At 27.8% G+C, this 20,595-nt stretch overlaps 1 long non-coding RNA gene across 2 annotated transcripts; it reads right to left on the reverse strand.

Moving 5' to 3' along the window:
- Window positions 1-233: 233 nt before the first annotated feature.
- LOC135927211 (uncharacterized) lies at window positions 234-16,195 on the reverse strand. 2 transcript variants are annotated; one of them, XR_010571995.1, is made up of 3 exons: window positions 16,109-16,195; window positions 2,971-3,231; window positions 234-604 (listed from the first exon to the last, which is right to left on the reverse strand). It is a non-coding gene; the product is annotated as an uncharacterized LOC135927211 (long non-coding RNA). The 2 variants fall into 2 exon arrangements; XR_010571996.1 differs by having other exon boundaries at window positions 234-624.
- Between the last annotated feature and the right edge of the window lie 4,400 nt (window positions 16,196-20,595).

The raw sequence follows: 20,595 nt of genomic DNA on the forward strand, positions 1-20,595 counted from the left end.
ATAGATTCACTTCAAGCGGGTGTAGAGCTTGCTTTTTTTTTAGCAGTTTTAGTCATTGGAAAGAAGCATGGTATTTGATTTAGAGAGTTGATGAACTGAATTCATTTTTTGCTTAATTACTAATAATACAATTTTTATGTTTGCGTAAAAAGTGAAAAAGACGTATAAAAGTAAAAATGCATTTTTATATATATCATATTATATTATATATAATATAGCCAAATATCATAAAAATAATTTAATAATTAAGCTCATTGGTATCACGGGGAATATGAAACCCAATTTATTATTTCTCTAATTATCATTCTGACCCAGGGTTGCCAGGTCAAAATTTTCAAATTGCGGGAGAAATATAAAAATTGCGGTAGAAATATAAAAATTGGGGTAGAAATATAAAAATTGCGGTAGAAATATAAAAATTGGAAATATAAAAATTGCGGTAGAAATATAAAAATTGCGGTAGAAATATAAAAATTGCTAAGATTTTAATTTTACAATTAAAAATATATTTTATGCGAATGTCCCGTAAAGCGACCGCAATCGGAAATCTACCGTGTGTGTGTGTATAACATTATAGGGATAGGCGCTTAATTATCACGTATCACTTTAAATACATAAAAGGTACTTTAAGAATAAGAAATAATACAGATGAAACTACAGTTGCATTGTAATCACTTATCTTGTAGTATAACATTCACAGAGATATTTATCATTACAATGTTTAACAACTCTAATATAAATGAAAACTATACTTGTAGAAATGAGCAAGGCTATCATCAATGTTTTATAGCCTAAATCCAGTTGACGATTTGAAAAATGGGCATACATATGCAATTCTAACAGATGATCTAATAAGGGAATATTTCCCTTGATCCTCCGCTATTTCATCAAAATTAAGGTCGTTTCAATTAAACTATTAATTTTTTTCCCTCAAATAGTGAAAGATCCAAAGACATAGCCAATCAATAGCAGATTCGAGATTAACAATAAATTGCATGTCAGCTTTCTGATTTGATAATGCCTCAGTGAATTTGGTAAAATCAGGGTGTATTTACAGAATTGAGTCAGCACAATGTTGGTTGCGATATGTTCCTAATACCCGCCATCGGAATTTTAAAATTTTATAAACCTTTAAAAAATATTTCTTAAATAAAGATTATAAAAACTAATATTTTAAAAATTTTTTTAAATAATGATTGACAGAGGTATATTTAGGAATGATTTCATATGTAGGAAATCTATTTCTTGCTGTAAATGTGTAGCTGCAATCAGAAGAATCTTAACAAAGATTCACAAAATTATGCTACAGATATGTTCATCTTTACAGTTAAAAATGGGAAATATTTATGGCGCCATTGCTAAAACTTAATTATATTATTTATTTAAATAATAGAACTAAATGTTTACCGTCTTTATTGAGATATTTATAAAATTTCTGGCATGACGTATTATATATTTGTTTAATCATTAGCTCGGCCTCTAATGTTGTTAACGCAATCCGATTTCTCTCCTTTTTCCAGGCAATTCTCATCAGGCTAAAAATGAGGCATTAGAATGAGGTAAGGACTCGCATATTTTTTCCAAGCATCGGCATTTATCGTTATTACTAAAAAATTCTACCCATTTCTTCTCTGCTTTTAGACCAACTAGTTTTAAGTATTTTGGCGAATCATAAAAAATAGAGAAAATTACAATCTTACAATCTACTCAAACAAAAAATCAATGTCTTTAGGTATTTTTAATATATTTATTAATTAATAAAACCATCAATTGATGGTTTCTGTTCCAAGGTCATAATATTTATACATTTGGAGTTATTAAAATCAAATTTTGATTGTAAATATTCTAAAATTGTATTAATAATAATATCTGCTTCATTTAAAAATGTATTAGAGTATTATTTGAACATTTTAATAATATTTTTAGCAATAGCGCCATAAAATTTATTATCAATTTTTAACTGTAGAGATGAACAGAGCTGTAGCATGATTTTGTGAATCTTTTTTATAAATAATATTCTGATTGCAACTGAATATTAACTGCATGAAGTAGATTCCTACATGTGAAACGAATCCCAAACATGCTTCTGCCATTTCATACTCGAAAAATTTTTCAAAATTTTAGGACAGCTTTTAAAATCTTCATTTAAGAAAAGTATTTTTTTAAAGATTTGTAAAATTTTAAAATTCGATCGATGGCAGATATTAATGATAATCACCTGATAGGTATATATCGCAACAACTCACACCATTCCAAGTCAGACCACTTCACCAACTCTTTTAATTCATTAACACTTTTAGTTGATGACTATATATGTTAAAACATTTCATCACAATTATTGCGACATTCACAGATAGTACATTCCAATTGGTATTAATTCATTATTGTGCTGCCTCAATTCGGTAACTTTAGTTTTAGCCAAAATTTAGAGAGGCATTATCAGCGCAGAAAGCTCATGAAAATCATTGATAAACCTGAGACAGCTATATTTACCATTATGTGACTAGCTACATCGTTGGATTTTTCACTATCCGAGGAAAAAATTTTAACAGTTTTATGGAAATGTTCTTATTCTGTTTGAAATAGCGAAGGATCAAAAGAAATGTTTTAATATTTCTCTTATTAGATGCATCTGTTAGAGTTGAATATGAATGCCCATCTTTTAAATCGTCTAGAATTTACCTCTAGGATTCAGGTACTAAAACACTTGTGATAACCTTGCTCATCTGCCACAAGTAGAATATTTTTGTATTGCAATCGATGTTGATATATTCCTCTGTACTGACTTATATGAATGAAATTATGTTAATTTATTATTGGATAAAATAAAACAGGATAGATAGAAATTTACAAACTAGACATATTTTTCGAATAAATATTTAAAATTATTTTTAATATAACAATCATTAATTAATATCTCTCAAAATTATTTTTTGTATATTAAAAATGTTAAAATACTAATAAAAAAACCTGCGGGAGAAATTAAAATATTGCGGTAGATTTTTGCGGGAGATTTTTAATTGTGATAGTTTTGCGGAAGAGAGATGTCTGCGTGCGAAAGTCTTCCGCTGATGGGGGGGGAGACATGGCAACCCTGTTCTGACCAGAGTTGAGTTTGAAATGCTCTTCATAATTTCAATGATTGTGATTTTTCTGGTGTGGAGAGTTTGCTTTTTTAGTACTTTTAATCATTGTGAAGTATGGTTATTGATATAGAGAGTTGATGGGGCTCTGATATTATATTTTGCATAATTATTAATTTTTACAATTTTTAAATTTTCATAAAAAGTAAATAAGGCGAATCAAAGTAAAGATGCATTTTTGTATATCATATTATTATATTATATATAATATCGTCAAATGCCACAAAAAACATGAACGTACGAAATTTCTTCTAATTATTAAATTGGTATCACGGGGCTTATAAAACTCATATTGCGCTAATTATCATTCTGACCAGAGTTGGTAATGCTCTTTAAAATAAAATACCTTCAATAAATATGATTTTCGAAGATTTTTTAAAATAAACATTTCTAAAAGAATATTTTTTTTAAGAATGCCACAAAAAATTTTTGATCCAATTTTACCTAAAATATGTAAAAAAATATTTTATAAGTATATCTTTTGTAATTTAAAAAAAAAATCATTCATAAACAAGTTCCAGTTTATTTTACCCAAATTTAAAAAAAAATTAATTCATTGACTTCTGAGTTATATTGTTTTAAGGCTTCTGAAACCCCTGATGATTAACATGTAATCAATTTAGGGGAATTTTTTTATATTTTTAATGAAATTATAAAACGTATAAGTGAAAATTAAGATTGTAACAAAAATAATTTAAATTTAGTCTGTAACAATTTTAAAAAGAAAACAGTTTTACTAAATTTTTAATATTTGCCTTTATTTTCAAACCATTTTTACCATATGCTAGCAAAATTATTACAAGTAGCAATCATCCTATATTATAACCAAAGGCAATGCTCATCCTGCATTCAATTTATATAATTTTGAAAGGAAACCTCATAGATTTCTCCTTTAATTATCATGTGTATTAATCAATGAAATATATTGGATTGAATATCATTAATCCGAAAAAAAATAGAATATAAAAATTCGGTTTATACAAGCAATTAATGGTATCATGCTTTGTTTTAAATTATTTAATTTTGAATATTCAGTTCTTATGTAATCAAATATTGTAATATTAGCCATTAAATGACTACCATATATGAATTTTTATAAAAAACTAAAGTTAATTGCAAAAAAATTAAATAAATTTATATGTGTGCGACAATATTTATCCTTATATATGCAACTTCCTCTGGAAATGGTTGAACTCTATAAGGCCATTTTTAAATAATTGAATAAGCTTTGTCACAGCATCCAATTCAGACTTGATTGCTATATAATTAATAAATAATAATTTTATTTCAAGAAATTCATGTTAAAGCATTTATCAAAAACCCCTTTTTAAGATTATAAAATTTACCAAACAAATATCATAAATTTTAAGCTATAAAATAATAGTTTTTGGACACTTATTTTATTGGCTAATCTAGAAGTCAATCAACAACGATTTATATAATAGACATCTTCTTGGAGTAAAGTGACCATTGGTAAAAGGTTAAAATTTTTATGAAAAAGCTGTAAAAAAGTTATTATGAGATATTAAAGTCTATTTTATATAAAAACAAAATTATTTAAAGTGTAATATTTTTTTTTAAGTTTATTATACTGCTAGATTTGGGCTGATTTTTAAAAAATAACTCATTATTTTAACCAGAAAAATATATCGCTCATAAATGAAACGAAGGTTTGGACATCTATTAGTTAAATTGAGTAGTTATTTTTCTGGCCAAAATATAGAGTTAGTCGTTTTTAAGAATTAGCTCAAATCAATCTTTTAGCAATATTTTTTTGATAAAAATTTAATGATATTCTATTGAAATTAAACATGATATTGAAATTTAGGGGAATAAATAGAAATATAAATTTGGTTTTTGGATGTAATTGATAATGATGTTTATGATTGGAAGTTTATATTAAAGAATTTGAGAGAATTAAATTCTCTATCCAAAAAAGCTTAGGTTAAAGTGTGAGAGTGTTTATTTGGTATCCGGGTAAAAATAAATGACAATATTATTAGGCTATAGCAGGAATAGTTTTTGCTTAAAATGAAGATGATAATAATAATGATGTCGATACCCTATTTTGGGCTAGGTGCCCACATTAAAGATTGAATAATTAAGCCATCTATGAGTGTAAATATATAGACCATTGTTGAGGGCGGGTATAGACCATAGATGTAGACAAATTAGAAAAAAAAATGAAAAGAAAAACAGACTGTCCTATTTGATCGTTTAACTTCCCATTCCCACGAACGATACATTACCCAAATCTTCATTCATCACATAACTACATTATATATCTGCTCGGAAACGAGTCTAATCTTTCGGGATGCACCTTCATTTTATTTATATAATTTTCATATTTATACTGTCATCTAAGATACCTCAGGTCTACTCCCGGGGTCGTATATGATCATTGTGGCGCATAACTGTGCCGCCCATTTCTAATTGAATCAAATTCAACTTTGAACCTCTGTTTTCCCCAACAATGCCCTTGGCCCATTTCCTGCCCCTTCCGTCAAACAGACGAGTCCATACTTTTTCTCCAACTCCAAATCTAATCTTTCTGTCCTCCAGAATTCTCTTCTCGTGACTCTTCGCCCTTAGAAAATCTAGGGGAACCTTAGTCCCTGCCCAAAAACTTCAGTAGGTGACTTCCTCCTTATTCCTGGAATTGAAGTAATACAAATGAGCCAAATACGCCCCATTCCCGTGACTGCCAGCCTTCCTTATCCAATTCTTAACAATTGCTACCATCCCCTCAGCTTGACCATTTGAGCTGCAAAAAATACGCCCTTTTATCTAAATCGAAAAAGTCTACATGTAAACGTTCCCATGGTTTCTTCGACCTGGGCAATATCTGACCTACCTCCTTTCGGGTCATCGCCGCGCACGAATTACACGGCTCACATTTCCTTGTGATATTTTAAATATCTTTTCCCATACCCGGCCACCAAACATCTTCCCGAGCCCACGATTTTATCTTCCCCTGACCTTGATGTCCAGCATGTAACAAATTTACAATTTTACCCCGTAATTTGAACCGAATTACGGCTCGATTACCCCTCATTAGGCAATCATCCACCACAGACAATTCCTCTTCCACCTTTTTAAAAAGTTTACAATCATCTTCCCAAGGCTTTTTTCCCATTATACATAACTTTATCCTAGTCATTTCTCTATCTCTCAATGTACTCAACCTAAGATCCTCACAATTGGTAGGACCCCCTTTGAGCATATGCGAAAGCGAACATACCAGGGCCTTTTCAATGTCCCCTACTTTGTCCTCCTTCAACTCACATTTTTCATCATCAGACCCTAATCTTGATAAAATATCCGGCAAACAATTCTCTTTGCCCCGACGATAACGAATTTCCACATTAAAACTACCCACCAGCAACAACCACCGTTGCAACCGGGGGATCATCAACTCTCGGTTGTCTTTTCGAAATAAGTGAATTAACGGTTTGTGATCAGTAAAAATTACAAATCTTTTACCAATCAAATATTCACGGCATTTCGTCAAACCGAAAATCACTGTCAGGGCCTCCTGTTCAATCACAGAATACCTGGTCTCCACCTCACGAAAAACACGCGAGAAAAATAAAATAGGTCTTTCTAAGCCCTCCACTATATGCAACAACACCCCTCCAACCTTTTATTCGAGGCATCCACCGCCAAAATGATCTCCCAGTCATTATTAAAACACAATGGCTCTTTTCCAATCTTTTCCTTTAAAACTTCGAAAGCTGATTGCTGTTCACCTTTCTACTCAAAATGAGTTCCCTTCTTCAGTAATTCATATAACGGCGCTGCCAACTTGGCGAAATCCTCCACAAAACGATGATAATAATTTACCATTCCCAGGAACCTGTACCTTCGCCTTATTACTCGGCTGCTTCATACTTATTATATATTTTTCAAATTTTTACCCAGGGGTTTCACCTCAATACCACTTATTCGATGCCCTAAATATTCTACCTCCATTACGCCCAGAACACTTTTCTCCTTACTAGCTCTCAAGCCCTTTTCACAAATTCTCCTAAACACTTCTTCCAAACGTTGATTATGTTGCTCTGTCGTCACTCCGGTAATTAGTACATCATCCATATAGTAACCCCTTCCATTCCCTGGAAAACAGACGCCATGGTACGTTGAAAAATGGGAGCCGATACGCTCAACCCAAATGGTAATCTACAAAAAGCAAATAACCCCTTTGGCGTCGTTATCGTATAATTTACGAATATTTTCCTTCAATGGTAACTGTAAATACGCTGAAGAAAAATCAACCTTTGAGAAATATTTAGCTCCCTCTGAGCCAAAATCTCTTCAATCCGAGGCAACGGATATTTTACCTCCACTACTCATCGATTTACCGTGACCCTGAAATCCGCACAAAGTCTCAATTTACCATTTGCCTTTCTAACTGGCACTAACGGGGTTGCCCACTCGCTATATCCCACAGGAATAATAATGCTGTCCTTCACCCATCTATCTAATTCCTCATCGATCTCCTTCCTCCATTCAAAAGGAACTCGCCGACAAACCAAAAAGATCGGTGAAAAACCCTCCCTAAGTTGAACATCAACTTGATAATCATTTAAACAACCTAATTTTTCATCAAAAATGATGCCATACTGCCTCACTAGAATAGGAATAGCTTGATTAACTTTACTCCAATCCTCTTTTTCCCCGACCATAATTTGCTTCTCATCTATCTCATCATTAAAATCCAACTTACTCGATTTCTCCATCATCTCCTCCGAAATTTCACAAATTTTATTACCGGTATTATCCAAATTTCCATTCTCTTCAACATCCATTATTACATTATCACTAATATTGAAAATATTCCAAAAATTATTAGGAGGACCTAGCTTAGTAATCCAATCCCAACCCATAATAGTTTCAACATTTTCCTTTACTACCCATAAATCAAGGAAAAACATGGTATCTTTGAGATGCACCCCCAATTTACTTTTTCCTAAAACCACAATTTTAGACCCATCAAATTGTCTGACACACATGGACTCCCTCTCAAGTGTTTTTCCAGGCCAATACTTACAAAAATTTTTGCTAGACATAATCGAAATGCTAGCCCCCGTTATTGCCAATCTTCAAATTAACCTTCGGACACAAACACTGTCCATTTAAGATCTCCGTCACTAAAATATCATACACTTTAGTAGGAGGATCAATGCTCATTCCACCTGAAATAACCATTTCATTAGAATTAATGTTATCTCCCAAATTCAACTCGGGCATTTAGAGTTTTTTTACTGACAACCATATTTCCTTTCACAAGATTTTTGGGACATTTTTCCCACTGAAAACTTCCGACATACCTTCTATTCAAGTATCGGACAATATTCACAGGATATTGTTCCCATTTGAAATCATTAACATTTTTTTTATGTGAATTAAGGGAAAAAACACTCCTTTTCATCTTATCCTTACCATTATCAAGTTTTCTGTTATCATATTTGTAATTATAACAATTTTCTCGATACCCCGGTCTCCCAACCCCTATATGATCGACTCTGCCATCATATAGTCACCTCAAATTTTGAGACATTTTATTGCATCGCATGGCCACATGACCCGGCCTACGACATTTAAAACATGTTCGAGATTCATACACCCGAACAACTTTTACACTAGCATTTACAACCTCAGATTTCTTTAATGGAAATCCATCTTTAAACCTCTGCTCTGGGACCACGCAGGTATCCCTTTTATGTCCTCTCCATCCGCAACGATGGCAAATGATCATTTCCACAAATCTTTTATTTCTCGACAATTCCTTATCTTCATCGTAAACATTAGATTTCTGATTAATATTTCTATCACCCACCTGGCTCTTAACCGGACTTTTGCTCTCCTTTATCAACGCATTGATGGCTTCTTTCATTTCTTTCATTTCCAGGAGGATCCTATCTGATCTCTCCCCAACATTTCCAGCCTTGATTTCCTCTAAAACATCTTTTAGACTACTTTCCAAGTCTGCTATTTTCTTCCCATAAATATCCGATATTAAATTAAAATACGTTTCTGCCATTTTCCTTTTATAAACATCTGACACCGCAGTGTCCTTTTTCCAACTGCAATACATGCTTGCCAGGACCGCAGTACCCCTTTTTATCAAATATTTCGCCATAATGACCAATATATAAATTATTACCAATATTCCAATTACCATGCCCTGCTTAATTAAATCCAATTCATCAAAATTTTTATACAAAACTTTAAGACCCAAATTCTTATATAATGAAATCTTAGTAGCCACACTATAATCATCATGATACCTAAAAAAATGAACCATTTGGTCATGAATCCTTTAGTCAATACTAATACTCAATTACAAACACTTTAAATACTTGTAGAAAATATTAATACAGCACCTTAAATAAAAACTTCACTATCAAGATCGTATAATGGTTAGTCCAAATGCGCAGTCAAAAAAAATTTAAGAAAATTATTTAATTAAAAATTTTTTGTTTTACCTTCTAAACCGAATAACTCCTAGGAAACGATCAGCGTCACGCGCACCACTAAAACACTACTACAAACCTAAACTAAAACAACTATTAACCTTAAATAAATTCCCGGAACTCAACCAAACCTTCTAAAAATAAACTTTCGAAAAGTATACTAAATTAATAAAATCCAAAAAAAACAAAGCTGAAAATATACCAATCGTTTCTTTATTTTATTCTTAATTTTTCCAATATTCAACAAGTAAAAAAAATCGTAATTTTTTATATATAAAAAAAAATCCTTATATAAAAAAAATCCATATTATATAACTACAATATTACATAAAAAAAATACCATGTGATTATAAGTGACGTGTTATAATATACAATATATATATATTTATAAACTACAATTATATCTAATTATCCCGAAAATAGGACACAGACAAACACTTAGAACAATTTTAGAGAGTGAAGACAAATTAAACCATCGATGATGAGGAGTATATATCATCTATGAAGACATCTTTGCCATTTTTCGGGATGAATATTGACATAGAATATCTGTGAGTACAAATATAGATCACTGTGGAGGACGTTTAGTATGCCTCGAAAGTATGATAATGATGAATTAGGATTATATTAGGAATAAATTATATGAATTGGATCAGGTGGGTGGTCATGAATGGGTAACAGGATAAGGACCTTTTAATTGTATGCACCATTTGGGACATCGAATTTTTGATCGCAAATATCACGATAAGATTTCTAGGATACATAAAGGAGTAGTTACATCTGTACGCCAGCAGACCGGCTACCGTTATTTGTATAACGCTAAAAACGCCTCAGTTTAAGAAAATCATGCTTATGCACAGCTGACATCATTTCGGCGGCGCAGAGCCAGAGCATAAATTTTTTAAAGATAATTTATATATTCTACACATTTTTAAATGGCCATAATTACTATTGTAAGTAATGTCATCAAGTCCTTATCAAATTAAATTATCGGATATTTTAACTTAATCTTTGTGGAATGAATTTTTTTACCTCTTTCAATTTTTAATATATTAACTGTGATCAACAAAATTTTTTGCATCAACTATATTAGCATCTACTGTTTGAAGATAATTATTTATTGAAACAATTCTTATTAATATTATATAAATTAAAACGGGCAATATATAATTTATATTTATGCATTGAGACAAAAGACAAGTGACGTAGATTGAATCATGATTTAAAACTTCCGATTTAAGTTTTATTAGAAAAGTAAAATAATACCTCACAGCCCAAAATTCTTATATAGAATGCATGTTTCTAAATGTCCAGAGTTTACGTCTGATGTAAAAACTTCTTGTATGGCCTCTATATTTAAAGGATACGGTTAAAATCTTAAAAAATTTATAATGCGTTTGGTAAATTAAAAAATAAAAATTACAGTATTATACTAATTATTAACAATAAAATTCAACTTATTGAGCAATGTATATAATAACCATTTTTATAAATTTTTTTGGAATAAATTTTGTACTACTCCATTTCTATATATTATATTTTCATCATTATACACCTGGCTTAATATATTATGAATTAATCTTGAATTATTTAATTGTTTTTAAAATGCAATTTGTAAAGCTTTCAACAGAAAGACTTTCCAGATCAATTATTCCTGTTTCCACAAAATAAATACCAATAAATTTAACCGAATTTTACAACCTGCTGCTTATTTTGTATCAATCAACCTTGAGGTAAAAAATATTCCACATTTGTATTAATTTGTTTTATATAGCTCTCATATAAAATCATATTATAAGTTTAGTGTATACTAATATGGAATCACGTTTTTTCCAGAATACCAACAGCCATTATATTTACCATAAATTGATTATTGATATAAAGATATTTATTTATTTATATAATTATTGTGAATAATTTCTTGGGGCAATAAATAATTTATATAATTAATTTACCTATTTAATAAATTATACTAAAATATCGGTATATCTTTCATGTTATGATTAAACACATTTCAAAAAACGGGACCCATTAAACAGCTGGGGTAAAACGAGATGGGATTAAGGTCCAAACGCGTTCTGACCTTTTACAAAACACCAGATGTGGGTACCAAAATTTTATCTTATAATTTTCCAATATCGCATAATATTTTAATATTTCTGAGATGTATCTCAAAATTTAAGCAAAGGTTATTACAGGAAAAATTACTATTATCCTAAAAAATGTAAAATAATTGGAAACTAATTAATATATTATGTTTAAAAATATGTTCCGATGATATAATATGAAATTAATACAGATAAATTATAATATTTATTGATATATTATTTTTACAATATTCAAGCGAAAGATTTCAATAATCTTGGTAACTTTGCTTAAAATAATTAATATGTTATCCAAATAAAATTTTTACATGTTAATATATTATTTGTAATAAATAGTTAATCAATGGAATGGCCTAGGTAATAATAATTTTTTTTATCTATCTTATTTTGCTATATTATTTTTAAGCATTTTATAAAATTAATGATATTAGTCATTTACGACATAATGAATAAATTTAAATAGATAATATAAAAATTTTATAGCGCTAATTATTAGACATCAATTATAAAGTTATAAGATTTCATATAAATAATATACAAAATATAATGTCTAAATTTCCTTTGGACAAGAATTATATTTTTATGTTCTTGAACTATTTTCGCTTCTTTCTAAGTTTCAGAACAATCCGAAACATGTTGCTAGTTTAAATATCTATTTTTTTATTCATTAATATTTATAATATAAATTCCTTTCTTATTTCTCTAAAAAATTAACATTTATGTTTTAAGCGATAGTGGTGTTATTATAAATAATTTTTTCAAAAACTTCTTTCAAAATTAACTGGGCAGCGAATGGGAAGTTTAAAATTAAAACATTTATAATATTAATTTTATAACATAATAATCAATACAATGCTTAAATATAAAATTGGTTATAATATTGGTCAAGTACCTTACAATTTTTTTAAAAAAATATTATGTTTTATAAATGCGGGAGAAGTGATGGAAGGAAGGAAAGGAAGGAAGGAAGGAAGGAAGGAAGGAAGGAAGGAAGGAAGGAAGGAAGGAAGGAAGGAAGGAAGGAAGGAAGGAAGGAAGGAAGGAAGGAAGGAAGGAAGGAAGGAAGGAAGGAAGGAAGGAAGGAAGGAAGGAAGGAAGGAAGGAAGGAAGGAAGGAAGGAAGGAAGGAAGGAAGGAAGGAAGGAAGGAAGGAAGGAAAGCTTTTTCGTCTACCAATAAATGACCATTTCGCCTCTAGCTTTTCGCTAAAGATATTTTGCTTATAGCATTTTACAAGGAGGGCCAATAAATAGTCATTTAGATTATTCGCCTATTACTTTTTTGCCAAAAACTTTTCGATTATAGTATTTTCTCTTAGATCTTATTTGCCTATAGATTTTTCCTAAGACTTTTCGCCTGTTACTTTTTTGCCTAAGAAGAGCTAATAAGCGTCAATGAATACCAATAAAAGATAACAAAAATGACAATTATATACATATTTAAGATAATAAGTAACAATTATAATAATCATTTTTTGAATATTAATTTGAATAGTTATCTGCAACTTTGAAATTGTAAAATGTTGGCCTCTTGCATAGGGTTCTTAAACAAAGTTTATTTAATATCACAAAGCCCTACTATTGTGGTAAAGGAAATGACAGATTATACTTTTGATAACAAAATGCGAGCAGATAATAAACACCATAAGATCAAAATAAAACAAAATAAATAAAAGCAATATAGTCCGGGAAATTATAATTGTATCTTCAGATAATAAACTATCCTATAAGAATCATTGCAATGACTTAATCAAGCAATGTTATGGCAAAACTTCCACAAAAAATATACTTATTCCACCAAACAATCATATATTAATTATTGCTAGTGATAAAATCTTCAAAGCTTTCTATTCTATCAGTAAAAAATTAGCAAGCGGCTCGATGATCTCAGACTATATTATCTCCAATAACATAACAAGTATTAAAAATCCTTCTAATAGTCATCTCATCAAAATTTTAACAACAATCCTGTCTCAAGAGGTTATTTCAATGAGATCATTAGTGCCTCTTTATTTTGTTGGAATACGTAATTTAATCGAATTTCAAATATGTTTATATGAGTAAACCTTTTATAATTTTCACGAACAACACGATAAAATCGCAAAATATTTAAAAAACAAAATATTCAAAGATTTATTCCAAAATTTTAAGATTTTTTTTGAAAATATTTTTAAAGAATTTATATGTAATTTGAAAACAAATTTTTATTCCTATAGCCTCACATCTAATATAAATTAAACAGAACTTTGCTCTTTAAACAACCGACTACACCTATAATGGTTAGATCCAAAATAGTTTTACAGGACACATAACCGTTTTAGGCTCAAGACAGAAGAATTTCTAATAAATTATTTGGAAGCTTTCCTTTCTTGGAACATATCTTATCCCTTTTATTAGCATATTAGTACCCATTCTTAATTCGCAAATACCTTTAGATTCCTATATTTTTAGATATATTTCTCTTTTAATGGTCACGAATTACTAGAAGCCCTAGTAGATCTTTACTAATCTCTTATAACAATTGAGAGTTACAATCACCACACCGTCTACCCTCATACTTATGTCAAATATGATATTATAGTAAATTCAAAAGGACAACAAATTTAAACTGGTTATATAGTCAGTAACGACATCAATTCACCCTTCATTAAATCATGTCATATATAAATGTACATCCACTCAAATACCTACCCATTAGCTCACTAACCTATCCCATGTAGAGTGGCCTGACGAATTACTACAATTATATGAGACCTCATTCAATCTTTAATATGGCATTTTTTGTGTTATATCAAACCCATCTAACACCAAAGGTAATCCTTTAGCTCTAGCTGAAATAGAAAAAATCAATAAAGACAAAGATATTAGTAAATTTATATTTATTCTTATAGTCATCTCCACAAATAGCCAATTTTCGCCTAAAACATTTTATTTTTTAAAAGCCCTAGGCCTAGAAATATATTTTATCAAAGAGGGTAAGGAATTTCTTTTAAAGTAAGACAAAAAATACAATTGGAAATATTTCAATATAACTATGGGTCCTTTTTGGGAATGCAAATAGTCGATCTTTTAATTTTATTATAAAAATATATTTTTGTTGTTTCATATTTTATTTAATCTACATTTAAATAAAAAAAATAACAAATATATTTACACCATTGCGATTATTATTACTCATTCGCGCTTATAACAACTCAATGGCGTTTATTGGCATTATTAGCGCTTTTTAGTACTTATTGGCTTGGCGATTATTATTACTAATAGGATCAATGGCTCCCATTGTCGGTCATTAGGCGAATAAGCTACAAACGAAATGTCTTAATAGAAAAAGATATGAAAAATGGCTATTTATTGGTGCTTCTTAGGCGAAATAATAGGCCAAAATCCCAACCAAATACATCAAAATATTTGAGAATCTTGAAAAGAAAATGAAAAAAATAATCGGCATCTAAATTCTGACTTCCCTATTTTTCTTATGAAACCACAAATATTGCAGTAAACAGGTACTATTTTATGCATCATATATTATATATCAAGAATAATAAAATTATGGAAAATGTTTCGACAATGTATTCTTATTTTAAAAATTACGGTTAACCATAGCTGGTGTGATATTTGAAAATCCTAATAAATTGAAGGTAAAAATAAACCTTTTGATAAAAAATATTTCCAATTTTTTTGCTAATTACAAATTTATTACATGGATATGGGTATGATAGAGTCCAACGAGTTGGAGCCTTCGCCAACTAATCATTACATTTATGAAGTTAGAAGAACCTATTATAAATGCATTTACTGAAATAGCAAAATAGGATGAAATTTATTCAGAAGCAGACATATTATTAGATACGATACAGCAACAATTTTTTTTAAAAATTAATTTTAAAAAATGACATTGATTCTAAGAGAGAAGGAAATATTGTATTAGAACTTAAGCTAATTATGGCAAACGTATATGACAAATTTTATAAATATATGTGATATTAAGTCAAGGGTAGATCTCTTCTATTAATTTAATATTTGTATATCTTAACTTTCATCAAACAAAAATCGTTTCAATAATGTATAGTCAATTAAAGAATACTATATAATATATATTTTATCCCCTTTTAGCTATTATTTTAACTCATACAAATCTACAAATATTTTACTTTTACAAAATTCTTCATGAAATTTATTTTGTAGTAGTATACGTATAATATTTTAATCAATAATAACTCCTAAATTAAGTCTTAAAAAAATAGATTATTTTTCAAAATAAGGCACTCAATTAAAACATGCCATGGGGAAGATCAACCAACCTTCCTGTAAATTTATTTAGTTTGGAAAGCTTAGTCCAAGATATGGGGCTTACAATTTTTAGGGTGGCTAAATTAAAAAATTAACTTATTCTGGAAGTCCATCCTTGAACAATCCATCAAGTTGCTTACAATACCTGGACAACATATTCTTGGTCTTGACTTATAGGAATTGTAAAATGTAATTTTGCTTTTTACTCGTCTTAGGCCATGTGTTGAATTATATTTTGACTAAATCTTTTCTGAAAATTAAAAATGACAATCTTTTACCTATTTTAATAGGCAGGGTTATAGTCAAAAGCATTATATCCTAATTCAACATCATTCTCCATTATATATTTTTAAAAAAATTACCATTTCACTAATAAAAAATTTATCAGAATCAACTTTAATAGAATTTTTTTTAAATTATTTGGATAAATATATAATTTCTTTTTTCTAAAATGAAAAAATAATCTTGCTATTAAATATGAGTCTAATAGACCTGGAAAATTATTTTTGTTAAAACTAAAAATCTGCCTAATTTTAATAACAATAAAATTGATATGAATATTTTGAAAATTGTTCCATGTACATGTGTCTAAAAGACCCATAGTGAATTAGGGTTAAAAAAATTTGTAGTTATTATATTGAAATATATTGTTTATAAATAGTTTCATATAATTTTTAATTAATTTGATATGCATAAATCATTTTGAATTCAATTTAATAAAAATATAAAAGGCTTATACAAATTAAGTATGTTAATTTAAATTATCACTTATATATTTTTTTTGTGTATAATATTATTGACTTAAATATTTATTAAAATCAATATAATTATCAGTGATCTCCAAACAGGGTCAAAATTAGGAATTTTTCCTTAGGGGGGGAGGGCATTGGGGCAGAAAAGGTTTAAATTTTTGAAATTGGTTTTATGGATTTTACGTCATTTTTATTGTGAAGAAACATATTAGAATAGAAATTAGGTAATAAATACAAATCTACAATATATCATGGAAAAATATAAATTAATGGTAAATGATTATATTAGGTATGTATTATTAATTATAACTTATGCAATTTTAAGAGTAATTCATAAAAAAATAATTGATATTTTATATAACATTAAGGTTAATTTAAATAATAAAAATATTTATTATCTTAAATGTAATATAAAATGATCCAAAAAAAACAAAATTAGACATATCATTTATATGATAAATTTAAAATAATTAAGAAATTTTTTTAAAAAAGTGTGAATCATTTAATATTTTCATACCATATTTTATAGTAAAAAGGAAAAATTTAATGGAATATTTTGACTTCGCTCTAACTAAAAAAATTTTCATTTTTCAGATCTCCAATATACTATTTAAAACTGTTAATTGATAATTTTTGTTGAAATTTTTTTTAGTCCTACATCAATTAGTCTGAATCCAATCTGAGTCTGTCGTGGGTCTCGAACAGCAAAATTCTTTTTTAGGGAAATTTAAATTTCAATTTTTTTTGTTATTAGATTTAAAAATATGTGTATATAAATAAGTATTCCAAATTTAGTCGTGTCATATATATAATCTAACATATTTCTTAAAACCTCCAGTATAGCTCATTGTACTTGTCATTATTTATAAACATTTTAGACTGAAGCATTCTTATTTTTTTGTTGTATTATAAATATCAGATATTAATCACCATTTAAGTAAATTTATATTATGAAATTCATTACCATTATAGTTATTAGGTATAGGTATTGACTTTATAAATTGTTTGTATTTTCTTGTAGATATTAATGATTAATGAAAGGTTATGCCAGAGCTATTTGACATCTATGAATAAATGAGCATATGTCAAAGTAAAAGATATCAAGTCAAAAACTGAACGTAATAAGATAAAGAATTTCGAGATTTTAAACGCCTACACCTTAAAAATATTATAATTTGGCATAATTTTTACATTTATATATTAGACACTTAGAATGTTCTAGTATATTTTGGCCTAAACGAAAATATATCTTGTATCATGTTACTAACTCTTTATTTGAGTTTGGTCAGAAAATAAGTATTGTTATGTCCATTTCAAATATTTGCTCACTAAATTTTCCATTAAATTCGATGAATATTTATAATCAATGACATGATTACCAATACAACTTTTAATAATAAATTATTGATATATCAACAACATTTTAAACAACGTTATTAATTCAAAACTTTAATAACAAATTCAAAATTATTTTTTTTAAAACAAGTTTAATAAATTAAATAAAAGAATTATAACATTAGCGCTATATGTTCAGGAATTATTTAATATTATTTTTGTATGAATAGATATCATTTTATATTTTCAATTTCGATGATAATTTTTGTTTTTAAATTTCTAAGAATTTTAATTTTAATATTATTGATCATAAAATTTTCGAATTTTTATTATTATTTTTCGTAGAATTTATTTAAAAAATTTTATATAGTTTGAACTTTTAAATATGATAATTATGATGATTTGATTTATGAAAATATATTTTGAAATAAATAAAGTGAATAATAAATAATTCGTGTAATAAATTAATCTTTAAAGGGAGAAAATAAGTGAAGACTTCAATTGTAAAAATAAAAAAATATTTTGAGCGTTAAATCATTGAAAAGTTTATATTCAAAATTCTAATATTTGATTAAATTTATTTTACTTAATGTAATTTATTTATGTCATAATTATAATATTGAATATAATTACATTAATTTGACTTGTGTTTAACCCAAAAGAAATATGTTAATAAACCCAGTTCAGCACATTTCTGATGAGTCTATGACATGATTTGTCTTTTATAACGGGGAACATGAACACCAAATTTTTTAAAATAAAAATAATTTAACAACAATTTGCTTTTCAAATTGAAAACAATTTCCAAAATTAATAATAACTTTATCTTAAGTTTTTAAAAGCATGATAAAATTAATAAATTATAATATAATATTTAATTATTTTTAAATTTCCTATGGATTTTTTAAAATAGTTTGTTACTTTTATCACTAGTTTATTTTTAAATATAGATAGAAATAATATATAAAAATTTTATAACTTATTTAGTGTCACAAATTAAAGAAAGAGCAACAAGTAATAGATATCCTTTTATATAGATAATAAGTATTATTTACCTCTAAAAATAACACTTGATGATATAGGCGTAGCCAAAAGGAGGGGGGATACACATCCCGTTCTAAAATTTGTCTTTTCTCGTAAATATTATCTTATGTCTATAATTCCAATTTTTTTAAAAACCAAATGACCTCCATTATAAATTATTGGAAAAACCCCACCTAATAGTGCCCTCCTCCCCACCTCCTAGCAAAATTCTGGACATCTATGGCTTAATATATTAAGCATAAAATTTTTAATAATGCATATAATAAATAAGCCTTAAGATTCAACAAATTTAATTTATTATGAAATAACATCGCAAACCCAAATTTATTGGGAACCAAAAATTTTTAAAAATATAAGCTAAAAGGCGTTGCAAAGGATGCAAGACATGGGAACATTTTTCTTCTTCGGAAATGTGTCCGTTCGTAAATATCATTTTAAACGAATAAATAAATTTCTCCAACATTATTTCCCCAAAGATATATCACTAAACAATTTTTATATACTCAAAGAACTGCAATAAGTGGTCATAAAACCTCCAATAAAATATTGACCATTAATCTAAAAAAATATATATTGTTTATAAATTCTTTTAGCTAAAAGATTAAAAGGCTCTGGTAAATATATTTATAAAATAAGTTTATTCTAAATTAGATTTAGAATTAGATAATATAAAATGTATATTTCATTATAATTGGAATTATTTTAATATCAACAATACTTCCATAATTACTTATATAAATTTGAATTATAACTTATAACAAAACAAATATTCGAATTATATTTTTAATTATCACATTAATCTTCCACTTTAATTAGCCCAAACTAGTTATTCAAAAAACAATTAGTCCATTTCAATTTGGACTTTTAAACTTAGAAGCTCGTTTTTATTCTTTAACGTTTTTCATTTATTACCCGAAGGCCTGTTCAGATCAGCTCTATTTTTACTCGTTTGTGTCTTCTAATTTCTGACGGCGGCTATCCTTTATTATGTATTCGTAACTTTTAATGACTGTTTGTAACAATTATCGATTATTTTTAATCTCTTCATAGTTTTTTGTAATATCAGCTTGAAGTTCTTGACAATTTATCATCTCTGTAAACAATCGGCCATTGCTAGCAAACGATAAACAATTCAAAATTATTTGTGCGTGTCTTCGTTTCTTCTAAGACCGCTTGTTTAGACATCGATTTCTATTGTCTTCCATAATTATTAATATAAATTTTAATGTAACTTATAATAAAACAAATATTAAAATTATGTTTTACAAAAAATATGTTCAATTATCACAACAATAAAGATCATGATGATTGTCAATATTTCATGGTGCATCTTAACTGAATTCTTATTTTAACATGTTTATAGTATGTATTTTAAATAATTTGATTCAAATAATAATTCAAAAATAACTAATGTTAAAGTTGTAACTTTTATATTTAAAATTTATATTGCTA

This window comes from Gordionus sp. m RMFG-2023, chromosome 3 (assembly GCF_954871325.1).
Source record: "Gordionus sp. m RMFG-2023 chromosome 3, tfGorSpeb1-WG-v2, whole genome shotgun sequence".
In the NCBI taxonomy this organism is placed as follows: Eukaryota; Metazoa; Nematomorpha; class Gordioida; order Chordodea; family Parachordodidae; genus Gordionus; species Gordionus sp. m RMFG-2023.